The 22,391-nt window shown below is 43.0% G+C and overlaps 1 long non-coding RNA gene across 2 annotated transcripts in view; it reads left to right on the top strand.

Annotated features, from left to right (window-relative positions):
• The window catches only part of LOC118471403 (uncharacterized), a 42,375-nt gene extending 20,487 nt beyond the window's left edge, over positions 1-21,888 (top strand). Inside the window, exons 4-5 of one of the 2 annotated variants that reach the window (XR_004848702.2) lie at positions 10,738-10,858; positions 21,374-21,888. This is a non-coding gene — a long non-coding RNA (uncharacterized LOC118471403). Of the gene's footprint in view, positions 1-10,737; positions 11,863-21,373 lie in introns of those variants that run through there. The other variant, XR_004848701.2, reaches the window with a different exon arrangement.
• Positions 21,889-22,391: the final 503 nt, after the last annotated feature.

Genomic DNA, 22,391 nt, shown 5'->3' with positions numbered 1-22,391 from the left:
AGGTAAGTGTTCAACAAAAGCAAAAAAATTCTACCAAACTGTAGCAGTAGTTCAGTTTAAAATACAGGTGAAAGTAAAATTGTTCTGCGGAGCCATGTTCTGCAGGATCTCTGTTCAATTCCCCACCTGTTGTAATGTTATGTTCAGTCATGTAGAACTTTTCTCTCACCAGTTGCATGCCAGACCCCCCACATTGTAAATCGCCGCAAAGGGAAAAAGATTCAGCTCTTTCAGAAAGCGACCATGAAGGCAGAGGAAATCACTCTAAACGGTCTTAATTCTACCATTAGATGAGAGGGAGCGCTGTGGGGATTGGCTGGCCCTACGCTCCATATTCACAGAAGCAGGATGAGGCTGGGAGGCCCGCTGAGAAAATGGTGTCGTAATCAGGAGCCAGCAGTTCTGCCTGATCAGGTACACTAGCCCCTCTTCTCGTTTCCTCAGACGTCTCCTCCTCCTCCGCCTCCTCCTCACCTCCCCTCATTTTCCTTCCCTTCCCTTGCCTCGTAAGGAGATCCTAATAAGAGTTTGGACGTACTGAGCTGCTCTTATGTGAAGACCTGGCAGGAGGGAACAGAGATGAGGCCTGAGGTGGGGGTTGAAGCTGGAGGTATGGAGCTGTGGTGGTGGTATGGTAGCGGTGGTGTAGTTGGGGGGGGCTTGTTTTTTTTTTGTTCCCACATTTGATTATTCAGGTTGGCTGAACTAAATTCTAAACCCATAAAATTCGTATCCCCTCTGGGGGACCATTTGCATATATTCCAGTGCCCCCTCCCTCACATCCCAATTCCCCCTTTTCTCAGAAAGTGAAAGAGAAGGCGAAGCAACCAGGCCTGTCTAGGCTTTAAGATGTCACCGTGGTGTGAAATATGGGCGAACAAGCAAGGTCTTTGAAACTCAAACTAACCCCCCACCAGCCTCTGAGCTTCTGCCACACACACATGCAGACCCAGTCATCCTCTTGCACTCCACTGGTTGCTTCCCTTAAATAGGAATTAAATTTCAAGTCAAAGGGTTGTTACATGCTCTGCAGATTTACTCTCAACTTTTTGCACCTGAGACACTTTTAGGCGACACGTGATTATTTGACAGAAGAGTTGCTCTCGTTACAGTAGAGGGTGTTTCTATTTAAATGTTTGTATATGCAAGTTTGTTACTTTCAGATTTACTTCCAGATAAGTGGAATCATCTGTCTGTGAGGTGTGCATGTGCAGCTATTTCACATGTCAAAGTGTGCCGCTATATCAAGGGGGCAAACTGCTGGAGACCAGGAAGAGTTCCAAATCTTTGATAAACATGTCAAAGCAGTAAAGCCTGGACTTGTAATTATGCCAGTTTCACTCTTTACCCCGTTGTCGATGTAGGGGATTAATTTTCAGACAAAAATGTTCTGCAGCCAGGTCTTAAAATTCCGTTTAGGATGTGTGCCCAGTGGTATAAAGATGAAGGGAACACACATGTAGCTGGGCACACAGAGGAGCGAGCGGCTGAAGGCAGGACTCCATATCGCCAGTCAGCCATAAGAAACACCTGTTCGTTTGTTTGGCGAGCAAAGTCGAGGTTTTGTTTCTCGCTGTGCCAACCAGGGCCGCTGGCACTGGTTCTACTGCCCATCTGTATGGATGGGTGAAGTTAGACCATGGTCTTTGGAAAAAAATAAAGGGGGGAAAGAAGGAGGGAGGAGGGGGTGGGGGTGGGGGGAGTTGATACTTGATGGCATTTTGGTCACATGGGGTGAGTTGCTGTCATCCCTTAACACCCCCCCCCCCCCCCCCCCCACTGGACCCCTTTCCCTCCCCCTCCCGTGCCCACTCCCTGGTGCACAGGCAGAATGCAGTGTCAGGAGGGTGAGCACTGAGCGCCCATTGTGTGTGCTAACCAAAGCGGAATGCCCGGGTGACAAAAGGGGGAGGAGTGGGCTCAGGGCACACAAAGCCAGGGGGAGGAGAGGGGAGGAGGAGGGGAGAGAAGGAGAGGAGGTGGGGGGAGGAGGGGGAGGCGAGGGCAATCTGCTGGGGGCTAAATAGACCCACTCAGCCCCAAAACTCTGGGCACCCTAAAAATCTTCTCTCGCCTCCCCTCTTTGCCTTCTCACCCTCGCCAGACATCCCTCCTTCCCTCAGCTCTGGGGCTGTACAGTAACACCGGGAGCTGCTCGTATGTTCCCAGAAAGAGGAGAACCTAAGACAACAGAACCTTCAAATTATTAAGTGTTGGCTTTGGCGTTATGAGTCACGGCCTGGAGGTCCAAAACAGGGTGTATTTGCCAACCGTCGCCATGGTTTCCAGTCTGTCATCACTCAGGTTGCCCTAAAAGCCTCATGTATCACTGTCAGACATTTCCAGAACCCGACAGGGGAATCTTCACTACTCACCAGAAACTACAGCTGAACATTTCAGGAAGAACTATCCTCCAGATTACATGAAGTAAACTAATCTTCTCCCAGCTGATATCCAGTTTCCAGCTAACACACTTGTATGAATGAACCGGATCCCCACGTGACCTGTGACTTTGTGCCTGTGTTTGTGCCTAAGTGTGTGGATTCGGGTGGAGGGGGAGGCCACATGTGCATGTACTCACCTGCCTATTCCAGAAGCTCAGAGCAATCTCGTCTGTGTAGTATCGCACGTCAAATCCAACCTCTCGACTCCCACACAGGACCCGGGGCAACAGTGCGGCCACTTTGAAACACACAAGACAAACCCTGAATTAACTCTCTCTTAATACCACCATCTTCTCCAGATGCAAGTAGGAGCAGGTTCATTTTAAACAGACAGCTGCAGGACCGTGGTATTTTTTATTGGCAGTTTTAACTGTCAAAACTGTTCTCTGGCTGTTAAATCTGTCATTAAATTTCTGTGCGACACGTTTGATTTCTAGGAGGATCTACAGTGTTCCAGTGAATGACCAAACACTGAGCTAGATATTATTAGGATCACTAGAATCCAACTGGCTCTGATGTTTATGGACTTACAGTAATGAGAAACATAGGAAATTATACTACAATTTGAATTCTAGGATTCAGAATTTAACCTTAAAAGTCCAACCCACAGTATTTGAAGGAATGTTTTTGTATATGTTTTAAAATTCTTTATTTTATATCTGCTTGCATGGTCATTTTCTCAATTTCCCTCAATAACCCTTTTTTAAGTGTCTTAACTGGCAGCAGGAAAGAGAATAAAATGGCTGATTTTGGTCCAATTTGTTAACTGTTTTGTTTGGTATAACTTGGATTTTGTTCTCAAGTCAAATGTCTGCTATCACTCGCAGATCTTGGTTGATGTCACAAAGCCTCTGAGCTGATGCACCACCTGGGTGTGGATGCTACCAGTGCCAGAGAAGCCACAGGGTCACTTTGGAGAGACCTTTCATCCCTTGTGGTCTTTCGTCTTTCCCGAAATGATGACCAGGCAGATCAAAGGGGGGTGCTCTAAAGAAAACTCTTGATGCTGACACCCCCAACTCCCTGCCTCTCTGTCTCACCCACTCCCCCCCATGCACACTTAACATCTGAACTCCCTCCTTCTTTAATTCATGCAAACCTCAGCCTTTCCCGTCGTATTTACATACGCTGCTGCAGGGCAAAGGTAGCTTCCCGTTTTATCTGTGACGAGTTCATAGGAAGTAGCTTGCTGAGTTGTTTTGGTTTGTGTGTTGTTAGCAAAATGCAGAGGGTCAAAAACGAGCCTTTGGGCCAGGTTTAGGTCACGGAGTAAACCTGGCAAAGTTGATCTCAGTACCTTAGTGACTAACACAATGTATGAGTGTTTTGCTGGCTGGGCTGGTGTGGGTGTGTGTGTGCTCGCCTGCACGTGTGCTCATGCATGTATGCACATCAGCGCATGAGTGTCAGGTGAGTTTGAACTGTCTGCCGATGCAGTCAGAGCCTCTCCATCAGTGCTGACCCAGGCAGCCATCATTGTTCTCAAGCTGTAAATCACCCTGCTGCAATCAGGGCCCTGATCTAGGCTGATCTGAGCCCTCTCCACTCCAGATGATTCCCCTCCTGATTGGCCTAACTGGACTCCTGTCTGTGGTGGCAGATTAGCATGAATTGTTTTTCCTCTGTGGCATACAGATTGAGCCACGTTAGCATTCACACCTCCACACAGTGTCCCAGGGCTCCCTAGAGGCTCCAAAACGCAGAGGAAAACCAGACTTTCCTCGTAGCTTTGATAACTTTAAAAAGAGCAGAAGAAATACAGGCGGCGGGAAAAATAACAAATGCTTCTGAATGTAAAGTTAGACAGAATTTTTAAAAATACTTCTTTATACAAGTTGATTTAACTACGGTTGAGGGTTTGCACTGTTGTCCTTGTAAAGATGTGCAAACATGAATTGAAATGGATGGATTAATTGGAGGATATGATAAAGCTCTTTGAGACCCTGTCTTTAAAACTTCGACGTTATTCAACATTATTTCATGCAGCCGCAGACAATGAAAATATAATCAAAATTTTTACTTCAATCTATGAGCCATGAATTTCTAACAAAACACTTGGAACATTTTGTCCTCAGCCTGTCTGTGCTTTTGGTGTAATTTTTCCAAAGATCTATTTTCACTTGACAGAAATATTCCCCCCAGAAATGCTTATTGCCTGTATTTTTACTGCACCCCTCATTTTCCACATATTGACACATATGATATTGGTACACTCATGGTCAGACATTACATACCTGCAAGGGTTTATGTAGCTTTAACTCATGGGGTCTTTTGTTTCCCAGTGGGAGACCATTAGCCTGAGTAACTTGTCAGCAGCTATCTGGGGCTCACCAACGGCTAGAAAGGCCTGAACTGTTACCTCCCATGAAGAGAGACTTGTTATCTATCTATACCTATGTAGTTGTTTTGGAAATGACAGTGATATTATATGGTGCCACATGTGCGGCTGGAAGAAGGTTGTGATCATGCTGGAGACCTCATGTGTTCATGTGATCACAAAAGATAAATAGTGCTTTATAAAATACAAGTTCTCTTTGGAGCTGTTCAGAGGGCATTACTTTGACTCATTTTCATTTCCTGGATCCTGACCTGAGTCACCATCACAACCTAAACCTAAGCTTACCCTAAACTAAACAAAATCTTCACCCAAGAATTTAATGATTTGCATTTTATCCCCCAAAACAGAGGCAGGTCACGACAATGTGAGTGTGTAAACAGACTGATGTCCCCACAACATGAGCAAACCAAGCGTACACGCTTTCCAAGCATAGCCGGCGGAGTTATGTTGTCGTGGAGACGGTCATTGTGTTGGCCTCGTGGAATCCTGATGACATCACGGCTCTGTGAGTTCAGCGATCATGGGGATCACAAGCCTCCAGTGCGACTCCTTGCAGCGCAGTGAGAGAGATGGAATACAGAGCGACAGTCTGAGGGACACGGGAAAAGTTTTGAATTCTGCCACAGCCTCACCTAAAAATGTGCAGTCAAACTTCAGCACTATAAGCAATAATAACAACTCTGCTGTCAGACTGGTGGACCAGGCAGATTTGTGGACCTTGATAAGGGCCACATGCATGTATAATGGTTTAGACAGATGTAAGAGATGGTGTGATGGTGTCATATATGGTGTAGTGTTACTACTAGCACTTTATAGGGCATCAATATAAAACAGGACAATCAGGTTTCCTCTTACTTTACATTAGTCTGTTACTGTTTGGTGTCTCTTAATCATTTTTTTATATTCTCATTCTTTTTTTTTTGGCAACATATGCATTTAACATTGAGATTACCATAGAGAAATGACCAAAAAGTGGGGAAATAATTAAAGACCTGCAACATAATCACCAGCTGCATAAGAACTGGGGATGTTGCAGTTCATTGTCAGACCCTTAATCCCTCTGCCACTAGGTCACCTCCTGAAGATCTTCTAGACAATAACACTCGGCTTAAACAACAACAAAGAGACTTTACAACAAAGTAAGGACAAATTAAAAGAAAAACCTGAACCCTTGCCCCCTACGGTGATGGGATCCGGTCTGCTATGCTGTGGAGAGCATTTTACTGGCATTGTTTGGATTCATTTCTCTATTTAGAGAAAAGAATCACTGCAAATCCAAAGTTGGCCTGTGTGATCATCTTTATCCTATCATGAAGCATTTCTGTCCTTAACCAGATTGGTGTCTTCTAGGGCGATGATGCCCCCATCCTTAGGGCACGAGAGGTCACTGAATGATTTGATGAAAATTACGTCAATCATATGTTATGGGCTTCATAATTACTAAATCTCAACCCAGTTTAACACTTTTGGAAGATTTAGATCAATGTGTTTGACAGTGCAACTAGTTAATGTCTTTTGGAAGAATGGTGTTCATTCGTTCAGCAGAGCTCCAGAGACTATAGAATCAATGCCAAACTGTTCTGGTAGACAGACACCTTGCTGGTTGGTTTTGCTTTTAATTGGGACATGCCTATCATTTTAAAATTGACTGAAGTTAACTCCATCCTTACAAGTAAAACTATACCATGAACTATTGTGTTACTTTCTGTCAATCCACACTGTAAACAAGACTACTGAAAGTCTATGCCGATGCTAGCAACTCTGTCAGGCTAAACTTAAGTCACCTACTATATTCTCTGATCCTGTCTAGCATGTTAGCATGCTAACATTTGCTAGGAAGCACAAAAAATTAAGTGCAGCTGAGGCTAAGGAGATTTTCACGAGTTGCAAATAAAATGTATTGCACAGAACATATCTGATGGCAGTGCTAAATGAAAGGGACAAATTCAGTTTTAACCATGCTTTAGGGTAAACAATGTGTGTACAAAAGTAAGTGAAAAGCAGTGATGTAGTCATGCCTGGAGAAACTGTGATACTCTTAATTTATAGGGCTAGACCCAAATATCCCAATATTCAGTCTTGGTGGCGGTATCCAAATATTTATTTTGAGATCCGAATATTAATATTCCACCCCCCGCTCCCCCCCGTCGGATGATACAATATGAACCGAATATTCGGATATTCATCATTAATTGGGGCTGAATATCCGGAGCCAAGAAACTGCTATTCAGGCCAGCCCTATTCATTTATGCTCGAAACTGTTCTTTTAAAGCCACCTGCTCAGCAAAGGACACACGCTCTGGGTAATTCATTGATTTATTAAAGTCATTTTTAAGGTCCTGCCATTAAAAAGTGCTAACTGTGGTTGAAAGTCATAGTTGAACCTGTAGCTTTCGGCATCCTCTCCTGCTGAGGTAAGGGACAGAGTGTGCACAGGTGCTGGCCTATCAATAGCTGAGCTACTAGCTAATGGCACCAATGCAGCTTTGCAAAGTCACTTGTTATTCTGGAAAAAATGGTTTAAGTAGCTTTCTTCATCTTTTATCTAAATTTTAATTCATGAAATATTACATAGGCTTTTATTATGGTTTGGGGTCAAACAATAGTGCTGGTAATCCACAGGGATTTTTTTTTCACTAGTGCAGCATAGCCATGACTTGCCCAAACTTCACGTAGCCAACAATGGTACGCTGCCAATCAGCGGTATAGTCATGCTTTCCTAGGAAATATTTCTGACTCTCACTCTCAGTACTGAATGACACATCAGAGGGGATTTAGAAGTGAGTATCAGCAATGCTGACCAAAAAAGTAAGAGTGTGATCCAAACGCTGTACATCTGCGTATGCCCTGCTCTTCACCACTAATCACAATCCATCCAATATCTGTCAAGATATTCCATTTAAAGGAAAAAATGTAAGCCTGCTAGTAGTGAGATAGGAAAAGAAAGGATCGGTAAAGTCAGTAAGTCTTATGAGCATGGCTATTACGAACACGAAACAGGACTGAATATCTCTCTCATGGTAAGTCTTTTTAAACTCGCAGTGTCTGACCTTTGTTTTCCCAATCTGGCAATGAGACTAACAGTGTTTGATTTGTGCTGATGATGTCAGTCTCATGGTCGAGTGCTTTTATTTTTTTTAGACTGCCGCTGAGTTTCTTATCCATCAGGAGCATCGCGAACGTTTTTTTGGTCATTTGCTTGTTTTTTCTCCCATAGGCTCCCTACTCCTGCAGCCTACTCCATCTCTGCTGCTACAGCTGCCCCTCTCTTTAGCTCTGGCATCCCAGTCACTGCTGGCTGATGTAGAACATACTGGTTCTGGTGCACCAGTGTAGGAATGTCGCCACAGACACAGAAATACAGAGAGACTTGCCTGATTCTGATAGGCTTAATCAGCACTATGTGAGCTTGCTTGCCAAGGGATTGAATGTAACAGACGTTCATTTATATGTAAAATCTCACACTCGAGCTTTAACTGAGCTCTCAAGACGTTCACTATATAATCATTCAAGACATGGCACATCTTGTGCTGACTAAAAGTCTACGTGGCTTTCTTGTAAGTCACGGAACTCAGCTATAAAATACTACACACATAGTGAATATGAAATTGCAATATTCTGCACACTGGCAGTACTAAAAGCCGCTTGAACTCAGGTGTTCCTTAACTTAGCAATGATAGAGGGTGCTGAAGAAGAACATTTCACTGACTAAGTTATGAATCAGACAAACATCCTGTGGTGGAATTCTACAGGACGGAGGAGGGGAGGAAAGGAAATTGCCTCTGGTGTACATATCCTGATGTCTGATAATCACGCCTCATGTGTCTGAGCGAGACTCTCTTGACATGGGCGTAATGCTAATTACGGTGATTTACAACTCGTTCTTCTGGTTGCTAACCTGATATTGCATGCACTGTGTACTTTTTTCCGAGGGAAAGGCACGACATCAAAGTTCTTCCTGATGAGAAAGGCCTCACTTTGATTTGGCCCTTCTGTAAATTATTTGTCCACTTGGCTGGAGTAGTGTTGTGGTTTTTCTTGTGCGTTCACGTTAAAGTCGAATCTCAGGTTCGAGCGGGTACTCAAGTGTTTGCCCAATTCTCATGTGTGTTCACATATTCTGTATGTGTTTGCTTATTGTGTGTGTGTTTACCTTTGCAGGGTGGGGCTAAGGGTCCAAGGGGTAGACGGGTGAAGGGGAGGGTGGGTCATGGGGCTTGGGCTTCATCCTCTAGGAAGCTTGTGGTGTTCCAGAAACCCGAGCTCTGGCCTGTTAAGACAATGAGGGGAACATGTGAGTCTCTGGCACACGGTGGCTAAAGTTACCTACTGGCTTTGCCTCACTGTGAACTTTTGGCCCTGGGAGCAAAGCCTCCCCACCCTTATGACTCCTGCCCTGCTCCACCTGCCTCCCTGTTCTTGGCCCTCCCTGTGCTCGGCACCTCCCTCTTCCTGGCGTTCTCCCGTGCATCTTTCTAGAGTTGTTTTTGTCTGACAGGTTCGTATCCTTCACAGTGCAACACCTTTTTTTTTTCTTTTCGATTTGCTCGTACGGCTGCGTTCCTCGCCTGGATCTTTCACTGTGCTACGGGTCATCATGACTAATGATGTTTTGAGTAAATCGCTCATTGACAGAATCCCTCCACTTTTGCACGTTAGCATGTTTGCTGTCTGTCTCTCCAGACAAAAGGCTGGCTGGGCCCCCGTGATCAGATCTCCATCCATCTGCAGTCCACAGGTGAACTCCTTCCACCAGCCAGGCAAACCTGACTTTCAAGTCTCCCACCCACACCTATTGGACTGCTGTCCTCTCACCTGTGCAAATATGAAAGAGGGAGAGATGTAGAGAGCGAGGGTGGAGAAGAGTGCAATGGAAAGATATCCCGGCCTTTGGTTACTGGGTGGGGCACAGAAAAGAATACCGCACAGCTGAGCAAACCTCCATAGCCATAGGACTTCACCTGTACACTCTCCACTTTTCTTCTCTCTGTTTTCCCTCTTAATCCATTCTCTCTTTCTGTAACCGGCCCCACAGCGATAGTGGGCTGAGGCGCTCTTTTATAGCCACTGAATAGAGATTTCCTTTGAGGTTATCGAGTTGATACACTCTCCAACGTCACTTTTGTGCCGTGGTCACAATGTACAGTGATTTACTTACTGCCTAAGGGGACACATACTCTCTTTCGATGTGGTCCTGTGTAGGTGTAGGTATTATCTCGCTATTATTTGGGAAATCCTTTTATCTAACCATATCCGCAGTAGAGTTTTGACTTGATTGGAAATGTAACCTGTAATCTTGATTACACTAAACTAAACCAACTTGATGACTGAGGCGCCCAGCTGGTGACACGGATAGCAGCATGTTTAATACAGCAATATGAATGTCAGGAAGCTTTCATCAAAAATAACAGCTACACTGTGTGGACAATTGGAGGGGAGACTAACAGAAGGAGCACCACAAATAGGTTTTGAACACATTCCTGAAATGCTTGACTACTGAAATACAATGTATTCATCAACAGCGATGCGCCTGGCTGAAATGTCGAAGCAAAACAAAGATGCCCCACATGCCTGCTCGTTGCTCTTTAGTAAAAGACGTGCAGATACGAATCAAGACCAAAACACAGTAGAGAAAATCATAAAACTGCATCAAGTGGAAACAGTAGCCACCCAGGCAGATGAAAGCAACAAGTAGATGTGAACATAGATACATGGGAGCTCATATTTTGCGAGTGTGAGCGTAAATTAACTTGGAGTAATGTACTTTCTGCTGCCCCGCTGTCCATTAATGACTGTATTCCACTTACAGTATTAAGTTGACTCGACCTGTATTTGGTTTGACAGTGCCAGGAGCTTTTAGTGATGGTGAGGAATAAGTGAAGCATATCGCATGAAGGCAGGCAGACTCTCACACTTATTTGCTTTCTGCCTCTCTTCTCTCTCTCTACTCTGCAGGTTTGGGCCTGAAAGACGTGCCAGACCTGCTGCCAAAGCATCGGCCTCCACCTCACCCTGCAGACATGGCTGAACACACATGCATGCATACAGACAGTACAAGCAGGCACTCACACACCATGTAAGAAAACATAATGCTTATCTCTTACTCGTGTTTTCAGCCATTCTTTACTTCCTCATATTTCCATACAGCACCTTGCATATGTGCCCCAGACTGTATTCTGTGTGGACACACACACACATTCTCTTGCCGCCTCTACATTCTGTCTATCTCCGTCTCTGATGATGGACGTCACATACTCTCATGCCACGTGTCCGACTTAGACGCGATCGAGCCACATTCACACGGTTTCCCTTGACACAAACATAAACACGCATTGATTTGTCAGTTGACTCTCAGGCATGCCCTATTTTTAAAACTGTGAGCACACCTACACACATTCTCCCATGCTTGGGCACACCCACCGCAGCCCATGTCATGCAGTCGCTCCTCGCATCGGAGGACACCCCGCACGGTTGTGAAGGAGAGAAATTAGTCAGGTGAAGTAAATCTCGTCACCTGACACTAGTGGTCTCTCTTTAAAGTTGTTTTCACCGCCGCCCCCACACTTAATGGTACAGCACCTACTGATTATTGCACGCTCTGTGCTAGGCCGGTAATTGCACGGTACATACCTGTCCAGGGTGTAAGCCCATCAGCTGAACATGGGGCCCCTCTGTTGGCTGGCTCACCTCATTGTAGTAGCTGAGAGAGGGAGCCTCTTGTCTGTCATTCAGGATCACTCATTGTTAGCATGCATCCCCACTCTGCGAAGCATGTGAGGGTTAATTCATAGAAACGTGCTCGACTGTGTGCTTCCAATCAGCTGGTGTTTTTTAAGAGTTCGGTGACAGAAAACAACAATGTTTTCAAAAGCTTAAGATAACACATAGCATGAGAATCAGCCCTTCAAAAGTTAAGTCGTGATGGTTTTCAACAGTCATTTGGCATGTGAATCACAGTGCACCTCTTAATCCTGTGGTTATTTTCATGACAACTGAATGAGTCACACTCCGATGGTGACATGTGGTAATACATTATGTAGCTGGTAAATTGTAAAACCACTGGAACATGATATATATGTATTTTCTGTTTGGTTGGTTTTTTTTTTGGCGATAAGTTTCACTCACATCAATCTTTTCATTAGATTGTATCAGCGGCCTGTTTTGGCTCCTTTTGCTCAAGAAACTGATAGAAAAACCACCCACTATTACATTATATGTGCTTGCATAGTTGCTCAATATGCTGTCTGTGTATGGCAGCATTGATTTTCATGTAAACCTTTGACTGAAAAACTGTTAAATATCCTGGTAAGGTACTGAAGTTGCCTTAATGAGGATTTGTCAGGAAAGTACAGTCATTTGTCAATATTGTTTGTGAAACAGAGAAGACTGGATAAGAAAGTGACAGCAAATGAAGGCTCACAGAGAGATTAAGTTGTCTAAATTCAGAGTATTTACCAACTTGTTCTTGGGAGAAGCAAACTGGAATGAGGAGTGGCTGCAGAAGTTTGTCACATGAGCTCTTTCTGAAAACACTGAACTCAGCTTGTAACCGAATAAACACAGTACAGAATATTAATGCATCATATCAGTGATAGAAATGCAAGTTTAAATAGCTTGTTTTCAACTTACCTTATGTTGCACCCTGTTATTAGTTGCTTTATAATTTACTATTAATTGCATATTTTTGATATTTTAAATTCATGTTGAAGGACCATCACACAAATATAATATAATATAATATAATATAATGTAATGTAATGTAATGTAATGTAATGTAATGTAATATAATATAATATAATATAATATAATATAATATAATATAATATAATATAATATAATATAATATAATATAATATAATATAATATAATATAATATAATATAATATAATATAATATAATATAATCCTCATACAAAGTCCACTTTTATTTCTTTTATTTCTATCTAGTCAAATAATATAAGATTTGTTATCATCATACTCAATTTGTTTTTGAAAATAAGACGATTTTTAAAAAGTTGATTAAACTAAATTTGTCATTATTATTTATTGTCAAAAACAATAATATAAACAAATGAGGGTTTTATGGATAAGAGAACAGGGAGAAACGTGCTTGCAATTGGAGCCCTCAATTTCTATGCAGTTTACAGGATTAAAGACAAAGCTACACTGGAATTTCGAAACACACATAAATGCAGATGTAACACAATGACAGGTGGACTGCAGATTTGTCAGCTAATTCAGAAAGGTTAAAAAAAAGACATCCTCTCTGGGCTCATTTTTGGAGTGTGCTGGTGTTACCTGTGGATACTGGAGGTCACAGGATGAGGGCAAATAGCAAAAATAGCGCTGACTCACACATGAACTCAGGTCACTGTGTATGACAGGCATGATTCAAAGCAGCCTTTTTACATGCGAGACAAGTCCTCCGTCGACTGTGAGGTGTTGCCATGCTGGTTAGGAGTTGGTGGTTGTTGTTGTTATTGATAGCCACAGGCCTGTGGCTCTTTCTGGGTGACAGTAACGGGAGTTAAGACCGGTAAATCTTCATGAGACCTCCTTCCTCCCCTCTAATTCCTCATTACCTCACGGCAGGTTGTCTCGGGAGAGATTTAGGAAGCCTGCAGGGCTGCTTCAGAAGAGAAGCGTGTACTACTGAGTGTGTGTTAACCTACGTGGTGAGTGTGAGACCACAGGGGAGGACTGTGGCTTTGGGTTAGGTGTATGACCACCGACCACAAGCACGTAACTCTGTATGGGGCCTCCATCCTTGGTTGTGTGTGGTTTCATGCTCCAGGTGGACAGATGCAGTGCTCTGACTAACCTTTTTCAACAGCTGTAATCTAAAATTGGAAGATAAAATCCTGACTAATTGGTCTTCTCTGCTCCTCTCGGTCGGTCATGTCACAGCACAGTGTTTCAGGGCAAGTGTCACATCTTATTTACTCTGTTAATTCTGCCTAAATGTTTACGGACTAATGAAAGGACTCCGGGTTTTCTCATCCTTTCAGTCTACATTAGTGTAACCGAACACCCAGCCCCCACCCAACCATCTATTTAACTACCTGGCTGTCTGTGTCTTAACCTGTGTCTTTAAACAAACCTATAAAATCACTGTTGGTTCCCAACACTGTTTAAACAAGAACTTTTTCTGAGTTGGAGCCTGCAGGGGAGCCTGTGTCATCTGTTTACTAGCTCCCACTAGTGGTAAAACAGCAGTACTGTCGAACCAAACCAAAGAGGTGAACAGATTGTGTTTAGATTGTAAAGCATTTAATGTTGAATAAGAGAGATGTCCTGTTTTACAGGTATTAATTCAAGTTAGATACATGCAATTTACTTTGTATCAACAACATAAACCGGAGGTACCGGTTTTATTTCTACAAAGGAATTAATAAGACAAGCCTAATACACATTTACTATTTTATTTCAGCTTACACACCATTCCTTATCATGTATCATGCAATAAGAATACGCTGACAAGTGGGTGTAATGACTTTTTCCTTTCTTCGCATGGCTATCCTCTTTGTGAATGCATGTTGTTGTGGGGTTGAAGTGAATCATTCAGCAGTTTGTGTGATCCCCTCTACGGCATTGTGTCTCCTGCCACAGTGTTTACTGATAATTGAGTAATTACCTGTAAAAGATAGCACTCCTGTGGTTCTGTTCAGCAGTAATCTTCCCATCTTCAGATCAGGTTTTAGCTTGGGAAGAAGCTAAAATACAACCGTTTTGTACTTCTCTCTATGTAAACATGTGTGTGTGTGTGTGAGTTACATACTGTGTATATGCATAACCGCTCTTACACTCCCACTAAACTGGCCTCAGTATGTGAAATCTCAGGAAACAAGGAAGTGTTTAAAGAATCATTTGCCAACTCTGACAAGATGATGGTGGGCCATTTGAAAATGCACAAAATCACAGGACAATAATTTGACATTCCTTTGTGAGTTTCACAATCCCACAGTGAATGGAAAGTTGTAACAGGCACTTTGTGCGTACACTAGTGGCCTCACCCACAATGGCATTTGAAAGACAAACAGCAGTGCGTGCTGCTGGCCAGAGCTTCACAGCAGCGAAAGTGTTCATTCTTTTTGACTTACGGCAGCCAAAGTTCAGCGTAATGCCCATGTCATTACAGTGTAAAGAAACCTTTGTAAGTCAGCCCTGTCACCGTCCTGCTTTTCTTAGGCTACTGGCTTTGTTTTAAAGTTTTTGAAGTGGCTCATCTTCTTTCTTTCTTTCTTCCTTTTGGTCTTTCTCTTCATATTAAAGAATAGGTTCTTATATTGTCACGGCTACCTGAAAAAAAATAGTCTGGCACCAATATGAACGGTGGAACAGATTTTCAATCATCATCCTGTTAAAAGTGGCCTTTTTAAAAAAATCCCCTACTAATGTGCCTTCAATAGGGACAAAATGTGGGTCACAGTTCAATGCAAAAATATATTCTGTCTGGCGTCAGTCAAATTAAGTGAGTATGTTTCTGAGTTCCAGTCTCTTTAAAATTAAATTCCTTCTTTGAATCCAGTTTTTATCTACTTAAATATTAAATATTTCACAAAACAAACTGGAACTTTGAAAGAAAACTATTTAACTCAGACAGCCCAGGCCTCATAACAGCTTTAGATAAACTTTTCAATACACGTCTCTCTGGAATGCAGACTGTAGTTTTTGTCCTAAATCACAGTGGAAGCACATTAGGAAAGGATTTTTTCATCCTCAGTACAATCGGGAGGAATGATTACAGCAACCTATAACTGTTTCAGTGTCTATATAGACACCTAGCTGTTGTTTTGCTTAAAAAATTACGAACCCGTCTTTAAACAAAACAGCTGCTCATCATCCTCCCTCCTCACCTCTGGCATGGGAGTGCAGCACAATGGGAATCCTCACATATCCTGGTGTTGCCATACACTGACGCGGCCTAATTTCTTTTCCTCTTTCTTCATTTTTTTGTACAAAAAACGACCAGCTCCAAACTGGGCCTCTAACCAGAAACGGAGCGGCACAGGCTGGAATATTCAGTTACGGATACATTTCCATTTGATTGTCCTAAAAGGGGACGAGAAGAAGTAAGCGATATGACTTCAGGGGATCATATTAATGTGACACACACACACACAATAATCCCACAGGACTTCCTTCCCATTCCCACTAGAAACCACACCCAGGAGGACAGGTAACACGAGAACACCTTTCACAGGGTCAGATTGGAAGAGGTGGGAAATAAGGCAAGGTTACTCTCTGATTATTTTTTCACCACTTCATAGTTTGTTCCTTCTTCACTTCTTTCTCTTTCACTTTAAAACCATCCCTACTCTCTCACTAGCACAGTATCTGATCCATTTTAATGCCGGTACTGACTGATAATTTAAAGTGGCTCATGCATGCCATCTACCCAGACTGATCGGCCAGTCACTTTTTTTCTTCTTCTTCCTCTCCACCGTTTGCTGGAGGGTTGGTGCTCTCAAAGAGACAGTAATATGCCCTGATGTAATGTGTGTGATAGGGATCTTTTGTGGGTGCGTTATAAATTGTACCATAATGTGAGTGTGCAGGGAGCTGGGTTGTGGAGGTGGGTGGAGGTGGAGGGGTGAGCCAAGAGGAGGGGTGGGTGGATCAAGCAGTGTCACTGGAATCCACAGTGTTGTGAGAGCCCCATACCTTTCAGCTTCATTAAACCAATTTCACGCCGAGGTGAGCTAAGAGAGGAAGCTCCGAATCTCAGCAGCAGCAACAATGGTGCATTGAAGGGATGAGGCGAAAGTAAATTAGGTACCACTTCACAGACGGCAAATTAAAATCTGAAAGTTGGATAGGAAAAGTTGAGGGTAGATGATTATGTCTTTATTGTGCCCTCTCTCCTCAATCTAGAAAAACCCTCCCTTCCTTTTAGCAACCACCTTTGCCCCCCCTACACACACATCCCACAGCCCAATCCTCTAAGAAAAAATAATGATCTATTTCTTGTCTGGTAATTGGTTTCTAAGATGCTCCCACTCAAAGACCCGATCTCAAATACCAAGCTGCTTATGACCCTCCTTTCAGCCACTTAATTTGCTTGAGCTTATCAGTAAGATTTCATATCCAGGAAAATCATATAAATTAAACATTAATGTAGGGCTTATTTCTGCGCTATCATTGACCTCCAACAGCCATTGAGCTACTTTATCAGGCTTAGGACTCTGTGTTTGTCAGTCAAACCAATGTGAAAACTTCAACTCAGACTTGTGCCTAACACTTTAGAGGTATTCGCTAAAATATCATTGGATAAGTGTTATTACACAAGGTAAGGTATTCTTTGTCTTTACACTTATTCTATCAATCAACTAGTAATATAGTAATAGTAATTTTATTGATAATATTTAGATAATGCAACAGAAGAAAAGAGTATTATTACTGCAAACCTCAGACCTACGGGGTCTTGATGATTGTACTGTGAACATAAAGTGGTTATATTACAATTACACACAAAGGAAATTGAAAAAAAAAAAAAAAAGATGATGAAAAAAGTCTTTTTGTACTCTGATGTTCCAGATCACCTCATGTTTTTCTTATTTAAGTAGACGCTGATAAACCTCATGGTGAAAATTTCCATTTCCATTTCCATGCTAGAATTTGAGATTTCAGTAAAGTAAAACACTAATCTCCAAAACCTTCTTAAGTATCACAGGTAAAAAAAAATACTGTAAATGTACAGTGTTTTATGCTACATATATGTATATATAGTACTCCCTGAACAGATAAGAAAATTTTGAATGTTTTATCTGATAAAGTTGAAGCTTATTCTAACTGCTTTATATACAGTTTGATGTATAACAATGCATCTTTTTTAGGATGACAAAATCTTAATCTGCAAAGTAACTGGCAATTCCATATAAAAATGTGTACTGGAGTAAGAAATGCAACATTGAACATGAAATTTTCTGGTGTGAAGCAGCACTGAATTTGTGTAAATAAGTTCAGTATCGGCGTTAATGTGCTTTAAACCAGATAATCTTCACAGCGATTGCTTTTTATTGACTTTTAGTGTAAAACCTAATCTTTGTCTTACAGTAGCAACCACTGGATACTTTCAGTACAGAGGTTAGAAATAAAAAATTGAAAGAGAATTCATCGAACAGTGTTTGTTTTCAAATGGGACACTGGGAGGTGTGCATGTGCAATTTTAATGTATTTGTGTTAATGTAGACGCCCGATTGGAGGGAGCTTATAAGCGTGTACGCCAGCCTTGGTGGGCGCTAAAACGAGCTCTCTTAGTGGCTGGTGGGGTCACTCTGGGAGCCATGGGGGCCCCACACAATGCCCTGGCAGCAGTGTGGCTTTTACTAGGCCTCGCGCTGCTGGCTTTACGAGAGCCAGACAGACGGATCTCCTTCACGCCATAAAGCCATCAACAAGGGAACAAAGAGGGCAGGTGCTGAGGGCTGTATTGAGAGCTCACCTGCACCCAGCGGGAGAACATACTGTGTCCAGCCAAGCCAAGAGCCTCTCCACATTCACATCCCCACTCACCAGGCACTAACGGGCTCGCATCGGGTCCGCCGAAGAGAGATTATTTCTCTTTACGGAAAAAAGCGAATCGTCAGTTGATGGTGTAGATGATCAAAGTGCATGTACTGTATATGCTGTGGTAAATGATTTTGTTCAATGAATGTCAGCTTCTGTAAGAACCGAACAGGCCAGAACAGGTTGCTGCTAAACTCTGTAATTATCAACGTTTGACAGGTAGTGAGAGTGAAGGCTTTGGGTGCCGGCCAGTTAGGATTGCTTTCCAGAATTTTTTCATGGGATAATTTTAGAGCAGGATGTGACACATCAGGTGTTTGTGTGTGCAAAGCATTAGTGGGGATTTACATAATGAGACGGTGAAAATACATGGGAAAAGATCCGGGTAAGATTTAAGAGGGCCATGCAGGGAATCAGGCAGACAGAGACCCCAAAAAAGAGGCATATGGTAAACCTTAGCAACAGCCCAAACCCCAGCCACAGGTAGGCATGGCATCAGGCAGGCAGGCCGACAGTCAGCGGGGGAAGACTATGAGCTGCCGCCCCGGTTGAGGTGACAGATGTGTGGTGAATCTTTAACTCTGCTAGTTCCCCACTGTCACAGCATCTGTCCCTGCTCTCCGCAAGGTTGGCTCAGCCCCCTCCTGTGTGAAAAAGCCGACTAAAAAGAGAGCTATCACTGGACTTATTGATTAGCCCTGGCTGGCTACATTTAATGACCTCTGGGAGTCATTATTGAAAAGTCTTTGTCTTTGTGATTAGTTCACACTTTCTCCTACCATATGGGAATCCTCCTGTTGCAACCTCAAGGGTGAAATTCATAATGTGTCTCAGCAGAACAAAAGTGCACTTGTTGACTAATTGGAAATAAATCTGAAGATATTTGATTTTTGTTTACATATCTAATCCTCTTTCTAAAAAATGAGGTCACACTGGGGGACATGCTCAACAACAACAGCATAAGTATGAAGCTGGCGTATGGTCTCAACTGAAACAGCAACCCCTTTCATTGTCTCCATTTAAATCCTACTATAGAAAAACATATCACTGACAGTATAAATGATACATCCCACTTTATTCTCATTTACGCATTCTGTCTAATCTCCTCAGACGGCCCAAATGGCAGGGACAGTGTCCCTCTCTCTTTCCCCACTCAGCCATGGCACTGGCAAGAGATGGTTTATTTTAATTGAAAATTAGCAAAACAAAACAAGGGCAAGAGGATCCCTGAATGGGGCCCCTTTCTCCGGGAGCTCCTGTGCCGTTGAATAATGCATATGGGAGAAAGTAAACAGCAGCCGCGGGCCTTGCTGGGGGAACAATGGGCCGCACACAGCCCAACCAGGGCGCCTGATTTTATTACTGGCCTGTCAATCCCCCCAGCCTGGGAACTGTGGGACCTAGGCCAGGCAGCAGCTGCTGACCGCTCCACACTGACCCAACACTCCCAACAACCTGCAGGATAAAACTCTCACACCGCTGCATACCTCCACTGACTGCACTGCCCACTCCTAATCTGTCCATTCACACACTCAACATGGGGGAACTGAATCAATTTCCTGTTTGCTCGGATGATCCATTCAGTCCCGTTTTTCTGAACTGATCGAAAGTTTACTTCGAGGATACAACGTTGGGAGAGGTGATAATGCCAATTTGCTTGAAGATAAGATGAAAATTTAACCGAGCTGTGAAATTTCATTTGCAGCTCAGTGAGCATTAAGACAGAATTTTTCCTGCACAAAATATATACGGTTTAATTTGTTGGGTTTCAGATCAACTCTATCCCATCTCCGAACCACTGCTCTGGGGTCACTGTGGCCACTTGTAAACTTTTTCCTTCCACTAGAACATTCTTTGTGTGTGTGTTCCCTCTCTGGGCATTGAGATTCTGGTCTTGCTTCTGGCTTCAGCCAAGTCCCGGTTGCCATGCCGACTGGCAACTGGTCTCCCAGGATGAGTAATGATGTGATGTGGCTGTGCTCTAAAGTCCCAACAAAGACCTTATTACCGCTGCAGCACCTCATAACACACTATTGTTGTCAAGTGCTCCTGATATTAACCTGCCTGCACCGGGGCTTCCTCCCTTCACACAGGAGATATGTGTGTGTGTGTGTGTGTGTGAGAGAGTATGTGTGTGTGAGTCTAATCGTGTAAGCATTTTGAGGGCGAGTGCTGATGAAAGTTGGCCAAAAAGAGCCATACTCAGAATTTTACTCTGACTGAAGTTGATAAATTTTATCCCACTACAATGAGAGTCATCATTTTAGTTTTGCCAGTTTATTCGTCACTGCATTTAATTTAGGCTTAAAGTAACACCTTTTCCCCGTCGGAAGCTTTAATAATCATCACTGCAAAAGTGTTTTGTGTTTATATGTCCTCAGGAAAAATAAGAGTATTAATGTTTCCAAAAAATAAATTCAGGATCCCCTGTACCTCAGAAAACAGCATCCGTGGGCCTGTGAACAGTCCACAGGGACCCCATCCAAGTGTGAACTGCCATAAAAGAGGAGTGTGTGTGTGTGTGTGTGTGTGCGTGTGTTGCAGTTGTGGGGCTGTGGGCTATATAGGCAGGGTGATGCCACAGGATGTTTGAGTGTTTGACTTGGTTTAACAACATCCTCTGACAGAGACACCACAGGCTGCAGATGAGGTGGGAGATAAAAAGCAACTGTGATCCAGGCCTTCACCCCGACCATTGTCACTGCTTATCTCTAATGCAGGGCTATCTGCTAATAATGAGGAGGAGAGAGGAGGAGATAGAGGGAGGTGTTGCCACTGATAAAAGAACAAAGGCTTAATTTTTTGTTAATTAAAGTGTGATTTGTGGCTGTAACATCCCAGTAATGTGTACAGGAATTATTTGCATGCTGTGAAGTTCATATATTTTGAAATAAAATGACAAACTTTCATGAAATGGTGGCATGGTCGTGTACATGCAAACACACACTGTCATCACATTCACGATCGCCCAAAGTTTGTTATTTGATGTCTTCATGGCTGGATTTCAGAATGGAGCCGTCTTTGTTTCAGCCTGATGAAGCGTACACTCAGGTGTGTCACACAGGATGTCTTGTCCTCTCCAGTTTCCTTGACTTCGCCCAACAAGGGGTCCACTGAGGAGGTTATCGGCACAAAATCACCACTCCAGCTCTAGAGTCCACCAGAAGTAAGGTGCGCGGGGGAGGGGCTTCTGGGCTGCATACATCACTGTCGCCGTGGGAAACCGCATCCATCAAATAAAGTCAAGCATTTACCTGCATGGCTCAGGTGACACTGGAGGAGGGGCCGGAGGACTGGGAGACCGAGGGATGGTAGGTGGCCCAGGGGTGAGAGAGTAACCCCGACCCTGTGAGGTGGGTTGGGTTGGACGGAGAGGGGCAACTGTGATGAGCTGGGGGCAGCAGCGCTTTCTGTCCTGGAGGGACACAGGGAGACTGGGGGAATTCTGCCTCCTGACAGGGCCAGCTGTCCCTGGGGAGACAGAACCTCTACCTTCCTCCTCATCTTCCTACAACTAGACTGGGAGATACATTCTGCACAAGAAAAGTAAAGTTGTTTTCAAATACCTTGTTCACAGTTCTTTTTTTGTTTACATTATCTGCAGTTATGTTTACTTACTATATATATATATATATATATATATATATATATATATATATATATATATATATATATATATATATATATATATATATATATATATATAAAAAAAATAAATGAATGTCATCTACAAAGTGAGCAGGGTGTGACACTGGCTCCACTATTATAACTGGATATGATGTCATATTTCATAGAAAAACTTATTTCGAAATTCCTAAGGACGTAATTAAAAATAAATCACCACCCACACATTTATTAGGAAATCTGTTATAGATACTGTAGAAGAATTAATTACACTCCAAAGCCATTAAAAGTAGACTTCATTTTAATTACAATCATTCTTTAATGCGATCACTTTGAAAATTTATCATATTTCTCATACTCTAATGAAGCTAACTTCCGATCGCAAATACTGCGATTCGTTTGACGTATGACATATGACTAATTCAGTCTCCCCCTGGATAAATCACTCCTCTGACAGTGCAAAACAGAACCGAAGAC

The sequence above is a fragment of the Amphiprion ocellaris genome, chromosome 13 (assembly GCF_022539595.1).
Source record: "Amphiprion ocellaris isolate individual 3 ecotype Okinawa chromosome 13, ASM2253959v1, whole genome shotgun sequence".
In the NCBI taxonomy this organism is placed as follows: domain Eukaryota; kingdom Metazoa; phylum Chordata; class Actinopteri; family Pomacentridae; genus Amphiprion; species Amphiprion ocellaris.
Note: the sequence above shows the minus strand (reverse complement) of the source record. Positions and strands in the feature narration are given on the sequence as shown.